Source organism: Numenius arquata, chromosome 5, assembly GCF_964106895.1.
Source record: "Numenius arquata chromosome 5, bNumArq3.hap1.1, whole genome shotgun sequence".
NCBI classification, from domain to species: domain Eukaryota; kingdom Metazoa; phylum Chordata; class Aves; order Charadriiformes; family Scolopacidae; genus Numenius; species Numenius arquata.
The window spans coordinates 39,234,739-39,249,350 of record NC_133580.1 but is presented as its reverse complement, the minus strand read 5'-3'; positions in this window follow the sequence as shown (position 1 = coordinate 39,249,350).

Here is a 14,612-nt window from a genome sequence, read left to right as displayed (position 1 = left end):
TAGATTATGTTACATTATGAAATATAAAAATAGCTTTTAAATTAAAACTGCATCAAACAGAAACAGGATTTCATGGGGCCAAAACCAGTCAGCCATATGATGGCACAAAAGAATTAAACTGGGATCCATATAATGTAAAATGATCCAGGACTAAGACAGACTAACTCTTAATTCCATTTCAGGTGTTCATATACATTCCATAGATTTCCTGCATCCTACAGGAAACAGCAGTTTTAGAGATAGGGTTTTGCAGTTCACACAAAATCTTACATAAAAACTGCAAGAGCAGAACAGTGTTACTCTTATAAGGCAACATTAGACACTGAAAATTACTTTTTTGGAATTTATTTTAAAGGCTTCTGTGGTTGTTTTTACACGATCAAGTAAATCCTTCCTGAACATCTTTTCATCATTGCTAATGAAGTAGTTGCTGTAGTGAATTAATTAAATTTCTTCTGCGGGGTTTTTTTTTTTTTTGTGGCTATTTGCCTCAGTTTTGAGAACAATGGCAAGACTACATATCTTTAGAGATCTTTTCAAATCTCTTGTTTGCCTACTGTCTAAACTCAAGCTGTTACTTATGTTTGCATTTTCTTGTTTGAATTTTAATAATCACTCTAAATCAGATTTGCTGCTTAAGTTTATACTCTAAAAAAAAGAAACAAAACCAACATCACCATCCAAGAAATAAAAAACCTAGTCTTTAAATTATAGATATATTTTCTCAAATGAGAGTCTTGCTCCTGTTTAGATTGACAGCCTCCTTGGGAAGTCAAAGGAGCATTTGAGAAGTAGACTTGCCTTTTTCACTCGAGTCCTGTGCTGTTCATAAATCACTGGGATACTCATTAATTCTGCATTTCATGTAACACTGGGGCATCTCCTCAGAAAAGAAAACCCACAAGACCAGCAACCAGATGAATTTCTTTAGTTTCTTGATGTTTCTTGCTTGTTTTTTTACATTTTAGTAAGAGCGATTGAGCATTTAGAGACGTTTGTTTTGTCCATAACTCACTCTGTTGTCAGAATGCTGTACAGGTGAAATTTATTGCTGGTATGTATGTAAAAGTGAAATCAGAAGGGTATCTATTCTGTCTCCTTGTTGAATATGGTCCTGTTCGTTATTGTTAGTATGAAATCTAGTTCTGTGAATTCATCATTCAGACCTGCAAAGTTTATGAGAGGCAGAAGTGGGTGCAAGAAAGCAAAAAGATAAGATGTATTTGTTAGAACAGTAGGTAGTTGTATAGTTATCACAATTTACCTAATTTGTATCAATAAACAAGTGTAGAAGAAGCCTTGTAAGATGTATGCTATTTCTGTTGCATATGATCTATTGGCAGTGTCAAGAAGTATTTGCTAATCTTGAGAATAATGATGAGATTTCACCAGTAGTTGCGCTGGATTTGTGTACAGCCAAATCATCCGACAGATGAGATTTGATCCATTTTGAGGAGTGCTTGCAGATTTGATACAGCTTCTTCTTGATTATGAAGTGTATTTATTGCAGGATCAGGCTTAAGTATGTTGCGTGGTATTTTTCACTGTATGTCTCGACTTCCATTTGCCTTGCATGAACCTTGTTCATGGTGCCCTGCTGTGGGTGTGTATTGGGATTTTTGAGCAGGTTGCTGCTTGTCCAGCCCCTTTCTTCTAGTTCTGCATTAAAAGACAGTATTGCTGGACCTGGCTTTTATTCTTTAATTTGTTTCTAGCCTTCTGTCACTGGACTGCTCACCCAGAAATGTTGTGACTGGAACAGTTTTTGTTCCACTAAAGAGTTTATAGAGAAGTGAGGGACCTTATGACACCCGTCCTTTGATTATATGCAGTCTGCAGGTAATGCACACGATGTCTTTCAGTGGATCTTAATGACAGTAGTGACCTTTTTGCCCCTTCTGTGAGACTCAATTTGTGCAGAGTCATCGCTCAAATGCTGAAATTCCGGATAGGGCAGCATTGATACATGGTTCATGCTAAGCTCACTGTTTTTCATTTGGGCAGAGGAAGACATCAGTCAAGAAGGGGAGAAGGCAGGGGAGAGGGGCTGGAGTGCTGGCTGGAGCTTTCAGAAGCACCCTGTGGCCTGCACTCTGCTCTTGCAGAGCCACTGGAGTCTGGCTGTGTTCCTAGGCCATTGGTGGGGTTTCTTTGTGCAGCTTTCTGAGCTTCCTGCACTGCAGCAGCATTGCAGTAGATTGCATTCAACAGAAGTCTCTAGTTAGGGAATCCTGCACGTTAGGTTTTTTGGAGAGATCCAGCAAATCCAGATAGTCACCTGGCTTAAGCCAGGCTCTAGCACAGATATTGCAGACAAGTGAATACAGGTCTTTCATAAACTCTGTGTCTCGTTCTGGCTGTTACCTCCAGGAAGGTCAGGCAATTTTTCCAGCAGTAGTGGGATCACAAGGACAGTATCGGCATCCAAAGAGAAAGCAGAACCCACTGCTCACAGAAGCTTTCAAGAAGTTGAGAAGAGCAGCTTCAGTGGGCAGAGTAGGGTAAAATTACAGATACCAGCAAGAGAGAGGTAGCAGAATTACAGCACAGGCAGAAAGCCACAGGCCTGGCAAATCAAAATTAACCCCCCAAAATTTTATGGGGAAAAATAATGGAATGAACTGTAGCATTTAGGCAGGAGCGGTGATGTGCATCATCTGTCTGCTAGGCTTCTAGCACTTGGAGCCTTGAATTCGGGTATAGTATGTCAAGAAACTATAGTTATAATATCACGGGCAGATGAAATATGTATCAGACAGCAGAGTTTGCTGCATGGCTGTCATGGTCAGATCAGGAGAGTGTGAGGCAGAGCCTGCAGCCTGTGTGAAACAAATCGTCTGGATCTTTATTTTTGCAGTGTCCAGCTGGAGCGAGGAAGGCGGGTCCCTGCACTACCAGGCGTATAGTTGAGGGATGCAAATGAAGAGGATGGAAGAGGTAGTGGCAGAGCCGTCGAAGGGTTTGTCGTGTGCCTGTGCCTAAACTGGGTACTGCATCCTTACTCACTTTAAGCCTTCAGATGAGTGGATAGAAAATTTTTGATAGATGATTGAAGCCGGAAGATGTTGGTGACATCCTTCAGAGGAGTGATATACCCAACACTCACATAAATTTACAACTTTTCAATTAGAAAAAGATGCTGAAGGTCTACAGTTGCTACAACTGTGTGTTTAACTTTTATTATGAAATTTTGAGAGCTTTGCTTAATTTCACACTGTGAAAAGCTGGCCATGTTACAGCATGATGCAAATGTAGAAAAAATCAAGCTGAGAAATACTAACATATGTACACTAATTTATAAAAATATACATGTATCTGTAAATCCTGTTAATATGCTTATTGATGATGGAAAATATTTTGGTATTTAATAAAGTATATTTTAGTATAGTGTCCTCAATGTTTTCTTAGATCCTGGTACACAGATCTTTAGGTACAGCTTTAATGCATGTAAATGAACTAGGTGGTGTCCCTAAGCGCAAGCTATTCTTTCATCATTGTTAATATTGACAAATAGACAAGGAACTGTGTCAGAGCTTCTGGCACTACAGCTCACAGGCTACAGCTCACTTTTGCTTGCTGCCACACCATCGCAAATTAACACCTGAGGAACATGGGGGCTACCAAGTAATGACCTGGAAGATGGTCAGTATCTCATTTTTTTCCACAGTATTATTTTCCGGCATTAAGTTGTTGCATTGGTGCACTAAAAGGGACAGGTTCATGACTCAGTTAAACAGACTTAAAAAATTTGTGCTTCATACAGGCCTGCCAAAAACTGAAGCACTGATCCACCCAGTGCTGTCCAGCCACAATGTAGGCACATGACAAAATGCCTCACCCCTCTTTCTCAGCGACCATCTCTTTGCAGAGGGAAATTTATATAAATTAACTAAACAAGGAGATAGGATTACATTAAGGATAAATAATTTTCTATTCCAATTCTGTCATTCACCACGCGGTGACAGCGACAGCGGCAGCGGTGAGCGCTGCAGCTTTAAACTCGAGCTAGAGGGGGCTTCCCGGAGACGGAGAGGCCGAGGGAAGGCGGAGAGGCCCGAAAGGACTCGGGAATCGCGAGACGGAGCGAGAGGCTGACGTGTCTGGGGGCGGGCCGGGCGAGCCGCGGCAAACTTAAAAGCGGCCATAGCGCGAGCTTCGCCCAGACCACGCGGACAGCGACAGCGACAGCTAGCCGCAGCAGGGTCAGAGCGCGTGCCGGGTGCGCGTGAGAGCAAGGGCAAATATATTAGCGCACGAGCGCACAGCGGGTGGGAGCAGCCATCAGTTGTCGATCCCCTCGTGGCTCTAGACAAGAACATGGCCCCGACACGTGCAAAATGCCCCACAAGGAAGAATGTGGAAACTCAGACGGAGCTCCCACAAAAACACGTGTCTGTGCAGGTCTCCGGCTGCAGTGAATGCCTCAGCCTGGCATGTGTTCCTAATGGAGCCAGAGATACCGCATGTGTGCGGTGTGATCAAATAAACCACCTACTCAGGCAGGTGGTTGAACTGAAGGAAGAGGTGGATAGACTTAGAAGTATTAGAGACAGTGAAAGCGAAATAGATTGGTGGAGCCGTACACTGAGGCATAGGAGTGGGGCAGAGGCTCTGCAGGATGTGGATGATCTCCCTTCTGCTTGTCACCAGGCAGAAGAAAGGAACCTAAGGGACAATGAGGAATGGAGGCAGGTCCCTCCTCGGAAGGGCAAGCAAAACTCCTGCCAGCCCCCCTCACCTTCCCAGTTGCACCTACAAAATAGGTACGGTGCTTTGGAAGTCGAGGGCCAGGCATACGAGGATAGGGACAAGGATTTAGACAGTGAACAACCCAGAGCCAGCCAGCCACCCCCACGCCTTCGGACTTCAGCAACAAAAAAAAAGAGGAAGGTAATTGTGGTGGGTGACTCTCTTTTGCGGGGAACAGAAGGCCCCATTTGCAGACCGGATCCTTCCCACAGAGAAGTCTGCTGCCTCCCTGGGGCCAGGATTAAGGATATAAAGAAAAATCTCCCTGCCCTGGTCCGCCCCTCGGATTACTATCCATTATTGGTATTTCAAGTAGGCAGGGATCAGGTAGCTAACAGTAGTCCAAGGGCCCTGAAGAAAGACTTTAGGGCCCTTGGACAGCTGGTTAAGGGATCAGGAGCACAAATTGTGTTCTCCTCCATCCCATTACTTGCAGGAATTGATGAGGGTATAAACAGGAAGAGCCAGCAGATTAACTCTTGGCTCCAAGGCTGGTGTCACCGTCAGAACTTTGGTTTCTTTCATCATGGGATGTTCTATAGGACATTAGACCTGGTGGAAACTGGTAGGGCAAGCCTTACCCAAAGGGAAAGAGGAATATTAGGACAAGAATTAGCAGGGCTCATTGAAAGGGCTTTAAACTAGGGTTGAAGGGGGATGGGGATGAAAGCAGGATTACTAAGGAGGAGCCTGGGAGCAGATTACCAGTGCCGATGGGTAAAAGTGCTAGCAAGGTCTTGTGGCCTGTTGCCTCAGCAGAGGTGGAGGATGGTAACCCATGTGGTAATGACATGAGGGACAGTGATAGGCTGGATACCACAGAAGGGTCTGAGCATGGTCAGGGAGGTGTTGGGCCTCACCCCCCCATAAAAATGGCAAGAAAACTAGCCCAGCTAAAGTGCATTTACACAAATGCACGTAGTATGGGCAACAAACAGGAGGAGCTGGAAGCCATTGTACGGCATGAAAGCTATGATGTAGTTGCCATCACGGAAACGTGGTGGGATGAATCGAATGACTGGAGTGCTGCAATGGATGGCTACAAGCTCTTCAGAAGGGACAGGCAAGGAAGGAGAGGAGGAGGAGTGGCCCTGTATGTTAGGGAGGAATATGAATGTGTGGAGATAAATGAGGGTAATAGTAGAGTTGAGTGCCTGTGGGTACGAATCAAGGGGAGGACCAGCAAGGCTGATATTGTGGTGGGAGTCTATTACAGACCACCCAACCAGGATGCAGAGGTTGATGAAATGTTCTATAAGCAGCTAGCAGGTGTCTCGAGATCACTTGCACTTGTCCTGGTGGGTGACTTCAACCTACCAGATATCAGCTGGGCACTCCATACAGCTGAGAGGGAACAGTCTAGGAGATTCCTGGAGTGTGTTGGGGATAACTTCCTGACACAGCTGGTGAGTGAGCCAACTAGGGAAGGAGCGCTACTTGATCTGCTGTTTGCAAACAGAGAGGAACTTGTGGGGGATGTAACAGTTGGAGGCCGTCTGGGGTACAGTGATCATGAAATGATAGAGTTTCTGATTCTCAGGGAAGCAAGAAGGGGAACCAGCAGGACTGCCGTCATGGACTTCCGGAGGGCAGACTTTGGTCTTTTCAAAAGTCTGCTTGACAGAGTCCCTTGGGAGGCAGCCCTGAAGGGCAAAGGAGTCCAGGAAGGCTGGACACTTTTCAAGGAAGAAGTCCTAAAAGCACAGGAGCAGGCTGTCCCTGTGCGCAGGAAAGCGAGCTGTCGAGGGAAGAGACCGGCCTGGCTGAACAAAGAGTTAAGGTCACAGCTCAGGGAAAAAAGGAAAGTTTATGTCCTTTGGAAAAAAGGACAGGCGACTCAGGAAGATTACAAAGGTGTAGTAAAGTTATGCAGGGAAAAGATTAGAAAGGCCAAAGCTCAGCTAGAACTGAACCTGGCCCTGGATGTTAAAAACAATAAAAAGAATTTCTATAAATATATTAATAGCAAGAGGAGGACTCGGGAGAACCTCCACTCTCTCCTGGATATGGAAGGTAACATAGTGACAAAGGATGAGGAGAAGGCTGAGGTACTGAATGCCTTCTTTGCCTCGGTCTTTAGCAGTGGAGTAGGGTGTCCCCCGAGTACCCAGACCCCTGAGCTAGCAGTTAGGGGCGGGGAGCAGGACGAAGCCCCCGTAATTCTAAGGGAGATGGTGAGGGACTTGCTCCATAACCTCGACATAAACAAGTCTATGGGCCCAGATGGGATTCACCCGAGGGTTCTGAGGGAGCTGGCAGAAGTGCTTGCAGAGCCACTTTCCATCATCTACCAACAGTCGTGGCAAACTGGGGAGGTCCCAGCCGACTGGCGCCTAGCAAATGTGACGCCCATCCACAAGAAGGGTCGGAAGGATGATCCAGGGAACTACAGGCCTGTCAGTCTGACCTCGGTGCCTGGGAAGGTGATGGAACAGATCATCCTGAGTGCCATTATGCAACACATGAAGGATGCCCAGGTGATCAGGCCCAGCCAGCATGGGTTCACAAGGGGCAGGTCCTGCTTGACAAACCTGATCTCCTTCTATGACAAAGTGACTCGCTTGGTGGATGAAGGAAAGGCTGTGGATGTTATCTACCTAGACTTTAGCAAGGCCTTTGATACAGTGTCCCACAGTATTCTCCTGGAGAAACTGGATGCTCATGGCTTAGATGGGTATACTCTCCGCTGGGTTAAAAACTGGCTGGAGGGCCGGGCCCAGAGAGTGGTGGTGAATGGAATGAAGTCCAGTTGGCGACCGGTCACAAGTGGTGTCCCACAGGGCTCGGTACTGGGGCCGGTTCTCTTCAACATCTTTATCAATGATCTGGACGAGGGGATCGAAAGCACCCTCAGCAAATTTGCAGATGACACCAAGCTGGGTGGGAGTGTTGATCTGCTGGAGGGTAGAGAGGCTTTGCAGAGGGATCTAGACAGGCTGGATCGATGGGCTGAGACCAACGGGATGAGGTTCAATAAGGCCAAGTGCCGGGTCCTGCACTTGGGTCACAGCAACCCCAGGCAGCGCTACAGGCTTGGGGAAGAATGGCTGGAGAGCTGCCTGGCAGAAAAGGACCTGGGGGTGTTGGTCGACAGCAGGCTGAACATGAGCCAGCAGTGTGCCCAGGTGGCCAAAAAGGCCAACAGCATCCTGGCCTGTATCAAGAACAGTGTAGTGAGTAGGACCCGAGAGGTGATCGTCCCCCTGTACTCGGCACTGGTGAGACCCCACCTCGAGTACTGCGTCCAGTTTTGGGCCCCCTACCACAGGAAAGACATTGAGGTGCTGGAGCAGGTCCAGAGAAGGGCAACGAAGCTGGTGAGGGGTCTGGAGCACAAGTCTTACGAAGAGAGGCTGAGGGAGCTGGGGCTGTTCAGCCTGGGGAAGAGGAGGCTGAGGGGAGACCTTATTGCTCTCTACAAGTACCTGAAAGGAGGCTGTAGAGAGGCGGGGGTCGGTCTCTTCTCCCAAGTTACAGATGATAGGACAAGAGGCAATGGCCTCAAGTTACGCCAGGGGAAGTTCAGGTTAGATATTAGGAAATATTTCTTTACTGAAAGGGTTATCAGGCATTGGAATGGGCTGCCCAGGGAGGTGGTTGAGGCACCATCCCTGGAGGTATTCAAGAGAGGAGTTGACATAGTGCTTGGGAATATGGATTAGTGTTGGGTGGTGTGGTGGTGTGTGTGTGGGTTGCGTGTGTGGTGGTTTTGTTTTTGTTTTTTTGTGTTGTGTTTTTTTTTTGTTTTTTTTTTTTTTTTCATTGGTTGGACTAGATGATCTTAAAAGGTCCCTTCCAACCTCTGTGATTCTGTGATTCTGTGATTCTGGGTAAGAAAGATTGTGCGCTGTTCACTGTCATACCTTCTTTTTCTTTCATATTCACAAAATACACGGCCATTAGATCATCTTACCTGATGTGTCTATCATGGACTACTATGTTTCACTCAGTCCGCTGCGTGTTGAACTGAGTCACTTGCGTCTGACTCACAGGGATGAACTAGTTTGGGTTGTGAACGCTGATGGCAACTTTGACGGCAAGTCAAGCTGGACTTGCTGTAGTATGTCAGTGTCTTTCTTGCACAGAGGAGCCCAAAACTGGACATGGTGCTCCAGATGCACCCTCCCTCCCAGATGCAATCTCACACATGCCAAATAGAGGGGGACAGTGACTTCCATCAACCTGCTGAATACACTCTTGTTGATACAGCCCACAAAGCCATTGGCATTCTCCGTTGTAAGAGCCCATGGCTGACACATGTTCTGCTGCTTCTCCTCCGGTACCCCTAGGTCCTTTCCTGCAAAGCTCCTTTCTACCCTGTTGGGGCTCAGCCCATAGTGTTGCATGGGGTTTTTTGGCCTTAGATGCAGGACTTACTTTGCCTACCCACGTGTCAGAATGGACTCATTTTGTGCTCTGACGAGGATGCTCTTGAAGGTCAACCAACTCTCCTAGGTCCCTTCACTCTCTAGGGAAGTTTCCTGTGACATCCTTGCAAAACAGATCCCTGAACAAGCCATCATTTTCTCTCCTGAATGCTAAGGTTGTGGTTCTACTATTTCTCTTGCTTGCTTCTTACAGGATTGAAAGCTTCACAATCTGAGAGTCACGGCAGCCAAGCGGCCATCAGCTTTCACAGCCTGGACTAGTTCATCCCTGTACCCATGCAATATCTAAGCTCAAGTCCCAGGTAACTCTTAGGTCATCAGCACTTCCACCTTCAGATTTCTACTGAACCATTGGCTTTTAAAGAACAATTTCTAAAATTTTAATAACATTTATTAGATAGATTTTCCCCTAATGGATAATAAAGTAATTGCAAAACTCTTACCTCATTATTTCAGCCTGAAGCATGGAGAAGTCTGCTCGTATTAGCAGATTGCGTTCAGACAGTTAAGCTATGTTTTCAACATAGCACATGATTTTTGCACCTACACTCAAAACAAGTGACAATAGATGCCCTTGCTATTGCAAGGTATTTTTCTTTCTTACTACTATTTCATTTATGAATGGTCTTTTTCTGTGATGCTTTTATTTTGGTAGTTTCAGACTAGAACAGCTGAAAGTTTTTTCATTAAATCTTCATTTAAAGAAGAAGTGAGAAGTCCCATTATAGGTTAATAATTTTTCATTAATAGAAATATAAAATGAATATATATTCATTTTCACGAATATAAACTGGGATGTCCAGTCCTTGATGATAACAAGTGATAGGAGGATAACATTGTTTTCAAGCATCATTAACTCTCAACAAGTGAAGTAGGATGTTCCACCATTTAACTGTTTTAATGCCCAGGTATAGCACAGATATTAGCAATAATACCCTGGTTGACTTATATTTTCCTTTGCACCTTTTAACTGTGGAACTATCCTCATGTGCTGCTTTTTAACAAAATAATATGGAAAAACAACAGGAAAAAAAATTAGAGGAAGGGAAAATATACACATCGTCCTCAATCTATTTCACTTTCTTGAGGAAGCATCTGCAGAATGATAGAGAATAAAGGACATTTTGGGAAAAAAATTGTTAGCAACCCTGAATTCCTATATGCTTCTCAACACTTCTAATACTGAAATATGAGGTTGTGGAGAGGTGATTTAGCATCTAGTCTAACGGGCGGATCTTGAAACCCTGCAGCTGGACAGAAAAACTTCTTCCATCCTGAAAGGCTTCTGTGAGACCTGGGGATTGCAAGTTCTCTTCCCTGACACAGGCAGGATGTTCTCTGCTTTTCCCTCCCCGTACCAGAAATATCGTTTTTCTGACAGCAAAATATGAGCAGCATTTAACACAGTCAATAACTAACCACTGCAGATGACTTTCTACACTTCCCAGATTTTATTTTTGTCTAAGTAGACCCTTGTTTATAAGCTTTTTATTGCTTAGATCGTCTGCCACTGAAGGAGAATGTTGTCCTTGATTGAAATGGGAGCAGGAAAGATTTATATTGCAAAAGCTCAGGGAGCAAAATGAAAACATTCAAGCTCTTATTTAAAAATGTATTGGCTGTCATGGTGAAAGAGAGGACACCAGGGAGAAAATAAAAGTGACCACTACTGTCATTATTAAATTTATCATTTGTAGAAACACTAGTGGTTATCAACATGGTGCTGAATACTGCACAATCAAAATGGAAAGATGACTTGCCACAGAATGCTCCCCACCCCAGAAAAGATGTAATAGAGATTTAGTTGAAAGCACAAGGAGAATGAAGGTGGTCTTGGGAAGGCAGCATGTGTTTCTGAACAGCAGCCATTGTACAGTTGTATCAACAGCTCCTGGCAGTTTGATCTCACAGGCCACCAGCTACTGTCCTTTTCTGCCATCTTGCCTTCAGCAGACAAAGCCAATGTGCTCATTTTCCCCTTGACTCTTCTGCTGACTATGTTGTCAAGCATGCTCTGCTTTCCTTTCTTCTGATGTACAAAATTTCCTGTCTTCCCCGCTTAAGATACCAAATAATTCTGTCCATTCCAGCTGTCATACAGCAACTCCAAAAGAGATCAATCTACTCAAAGAATGAATCTGCCATCAGTATTGCTGTACAATTTAAAGTATTTTTGTAGCATTAATCCCTAACATCAGCTTGATACTTATTTTCCCTCAAACAGACGGTAGTGCATCAAGCTGTTAAATTTCACTGCAGCAAAAATGACATTCTACTTAAAGTTTCTATTCCTCATGAGAATCGATAAAGTGTAGGAACACTGGGTTAGAGAAATGCTCTTTGCAAACCACTATACATTTGTAATGTATCCAAAGCAAGGGCTCATAACAACCTCTGATTTTCAAGGACAAACTATGTTTTTTGGCTTACCAAGTTATCACTAGAAAGAGAGGTTATGTGGAAATACTATCAGGGCAATGACAGGTGGAAACAACAGGATAAATAGCTCCAGGCTCAATGTAGAAAGTTCACGTTAAGTGTTTCACAAAGCCTGTCTACTGATTTGCAAGTCAAATATCCTGTACATTATTCTCTTTATGATTCAGCTTTTCTCATGCAGATATTTGTTTTAAATAATCATGGGCACTGGTTAAAGCAGTCGTAAAAGAAAGAGCAGGGAGAGTTTTACCTATATATGCAATCCTTGCTGTCAGTCTGTAAAGCTACATGTAGAAGTAAAATTATAAAATGGGCATGGATACAAAAGAGAGGTTGCTAAAAAAGTTTAACTGGCAAGACTGTACTTCTTGAAATTACTGCCATCAGGGAGGGACATGAAGTGTGCCAGCCTACAGCCCGGGCTCAGAGCTTCTGTGCCAGATACCACCAGACCTGTTTTTCTGCACAGCTGTGCTGTTGGGTTCATATAAAGGTGTCCCAAGGGGCAAGGGGCCATGCCACAGAGCTTATGGACTGTGTCCCCACTGATGGGGTAAAACAGAACAAGGACAAGACTGGTCAGTGGCTTTTTGTACAGGTTTCACTCTTCACTTTAGACTGAACGTCTCTTTTCCAACCTGCCAGTCTGGAAAAATGCCTCTGAGCAAGCTTCTGCCCACACGTGCCAGAACAGGATTTACTGTGGGCAGGTTGTATTATAGTCATAGCTGGCAAGGCTGTTTTCATCATTTTAAACATTTATTTCTTAAGAAATGGATAATCTGTTGCCACAGTAAAACATTCCATGGGCAATAAGTGAGTCTTACTCATCTCTAGCAAAGCAGGCAGTCAAGAACTAGCACACATGTCTTTGTTGCTCTTGTATGAGACCTAGATTGCCTTTTAATACTATTAAGAATTCTTAGGGGAAAAAACAAGGATTGTTGTTATGGCCACACTTAAAATCCTAGCAGCTGAAGGACAGATCCGTCCTGCCTTATGAATCCTGAATCCCAGATCTGCAAAACAAAGCAGGATTTTCAGGTGCTAAGTATCTGAACTTACCAGAGATTTCACTTGCATAAATGTCCAGCCATACCTGGAATAAATTAGAGCACTTACAGTTTACAGGTAGTGTGATACATTTGATGCACAAGGTATCATGAAAGAGATCCTCCCAATGTTCCATGGGAACAGGTTAGAGCTGTTATCCCCCATGTTAGACAAGTGTAATTTCTCAACCATGAGTCACAACCAAATCAGAGGTCAGAAAACATGACTTCTTAATTCCCAAACCTGCATTGTCTCCTGCAGATGTTGTTGGTTTTCTTAAAGGTAACTGTGCAAGGATCATCATAGAGGCTTCAGGTTCTGCCCGATTAATTTACTGTATCGTTCCCCTCAACCCATCACACACAGTCTTTGATTGTTGAGGAGAATGGGAACTTGTATTTCAGATATTTATACGGTGAGGTATCAAAGAGCTACGTAAGGACATTGAACAAAGCTCAGTAACCACATCAGTGTGACCTGAAAGATCCTCTAAGCCCCAAATCCTGGTGTCAGTAGCCAACGTGGCCCATCTCTAGGAGAAAATTCAGTGCCTGAACATTAGCACTTAGTGTGCTGCAGATTCATCAAGCTGGCCAGGGTGACATAGTATCATGCTCTACTGTGGCTCACAAGATGAATTCATGGGAATTTCCAAGGAAAACGAGTGCTGGAGACAAACCTTAAACAGGGCACGTAGAGACAATCTGAAACTGTTCATTTCAATGGGCTGTGACCAGTGTGCCTGACCAGAGAGAGACATACTGAGAGACTTGAGGGGAAAGTTGAGGAACACACCTGGACATAATCAGAGGAGACTGTTGAACTCTCCAATAGTTTGATTAAAATATGTATTAAAAGGTTTGGGGGAAACAGGCAACCAGCTATAGACCAAAAGTCATAGGCTGCATTTCCCCTCCATCTAAACAGGTGAGAACATACTACTTTTTAAAGATGGTGATTCATGAAGCGAGCAAGTGGGATCCCCTACGCTGCTCATTGTAGCACAGATGTCAGGGTGCCCCCAGTGACTGCCCCAACCTGCCCCCAGAGCTGCATGCCCATCACGAGCAAAAACTGGAGCAAAAAGTTACATTTTTACATTTTCTGTAGGGATTAAGTTCCAGACAAAGTAGAAACTTCTTGCAGTTGGGCTGCTGGATTCTCTGCCACAACCGTGCCACCAGCCTTGTTCCTGCCTGCCCCCTGCCACCCTCATCACCCCACTCCCACCCTCTGTGGTACTTTCTCCATCAGGTTGCCGGCATTTTGCCCCAGACACAACATCACTGCACCAGCTCTTGAACCTCACGCACTGTGCCTGCCTGGGAGCCATAAAAGCATTCATTATACATTTATAACTACCCCCCGCTGCCTGACGGAGCCGACAGCACGCAGCTTCTGGCATGGCAGTACCTCAGGGATGGGGATGGAGCAAACAAGGTGGCAGCAGGGAGAGGCGGCTCGGAGCCCAGCCGAGCCTGCTGCAAGCGGAGAGGCTTTCTGCTGGTAAGCATTGCTTCTGCTCAATTACTTTTTTTTGTGACTCTCACCAGAAATGTTTGAGTATTTCTTGTGGCCACTGACCCCAACAAAACGGGGCTCAAAACTTTTTGAATGCAATTGAAAAAAAAAAAAAAACACCAACAAACTAAACTTTATTACTTTATTTCATTTCTGATACGGTATTCAGGCTTTCAGCCTCTCCTGGGAGCCAGACCCCCTGTAAGTATGATTATGGTGAATATTTCACTTGTATTGCATGTGGTCCATTACACAAAACCTTGCGTGAGCAGGGGCCCGGGCTGACGGGGCAGGCAGGGTCGGCAGCTTTCCCAGGCGACTGCTCGAACAGGGCTAAGTGCTACTGCTGGCTGGCGCCTGGCCGGCGAGGAACAAAGCACTTTGGGCAGCTCAGTAAACCCAAATCCCGCATTCAATTATGGATGGGGAACGTCTGTTTTGACTGAAACTCTTGAAATAGCT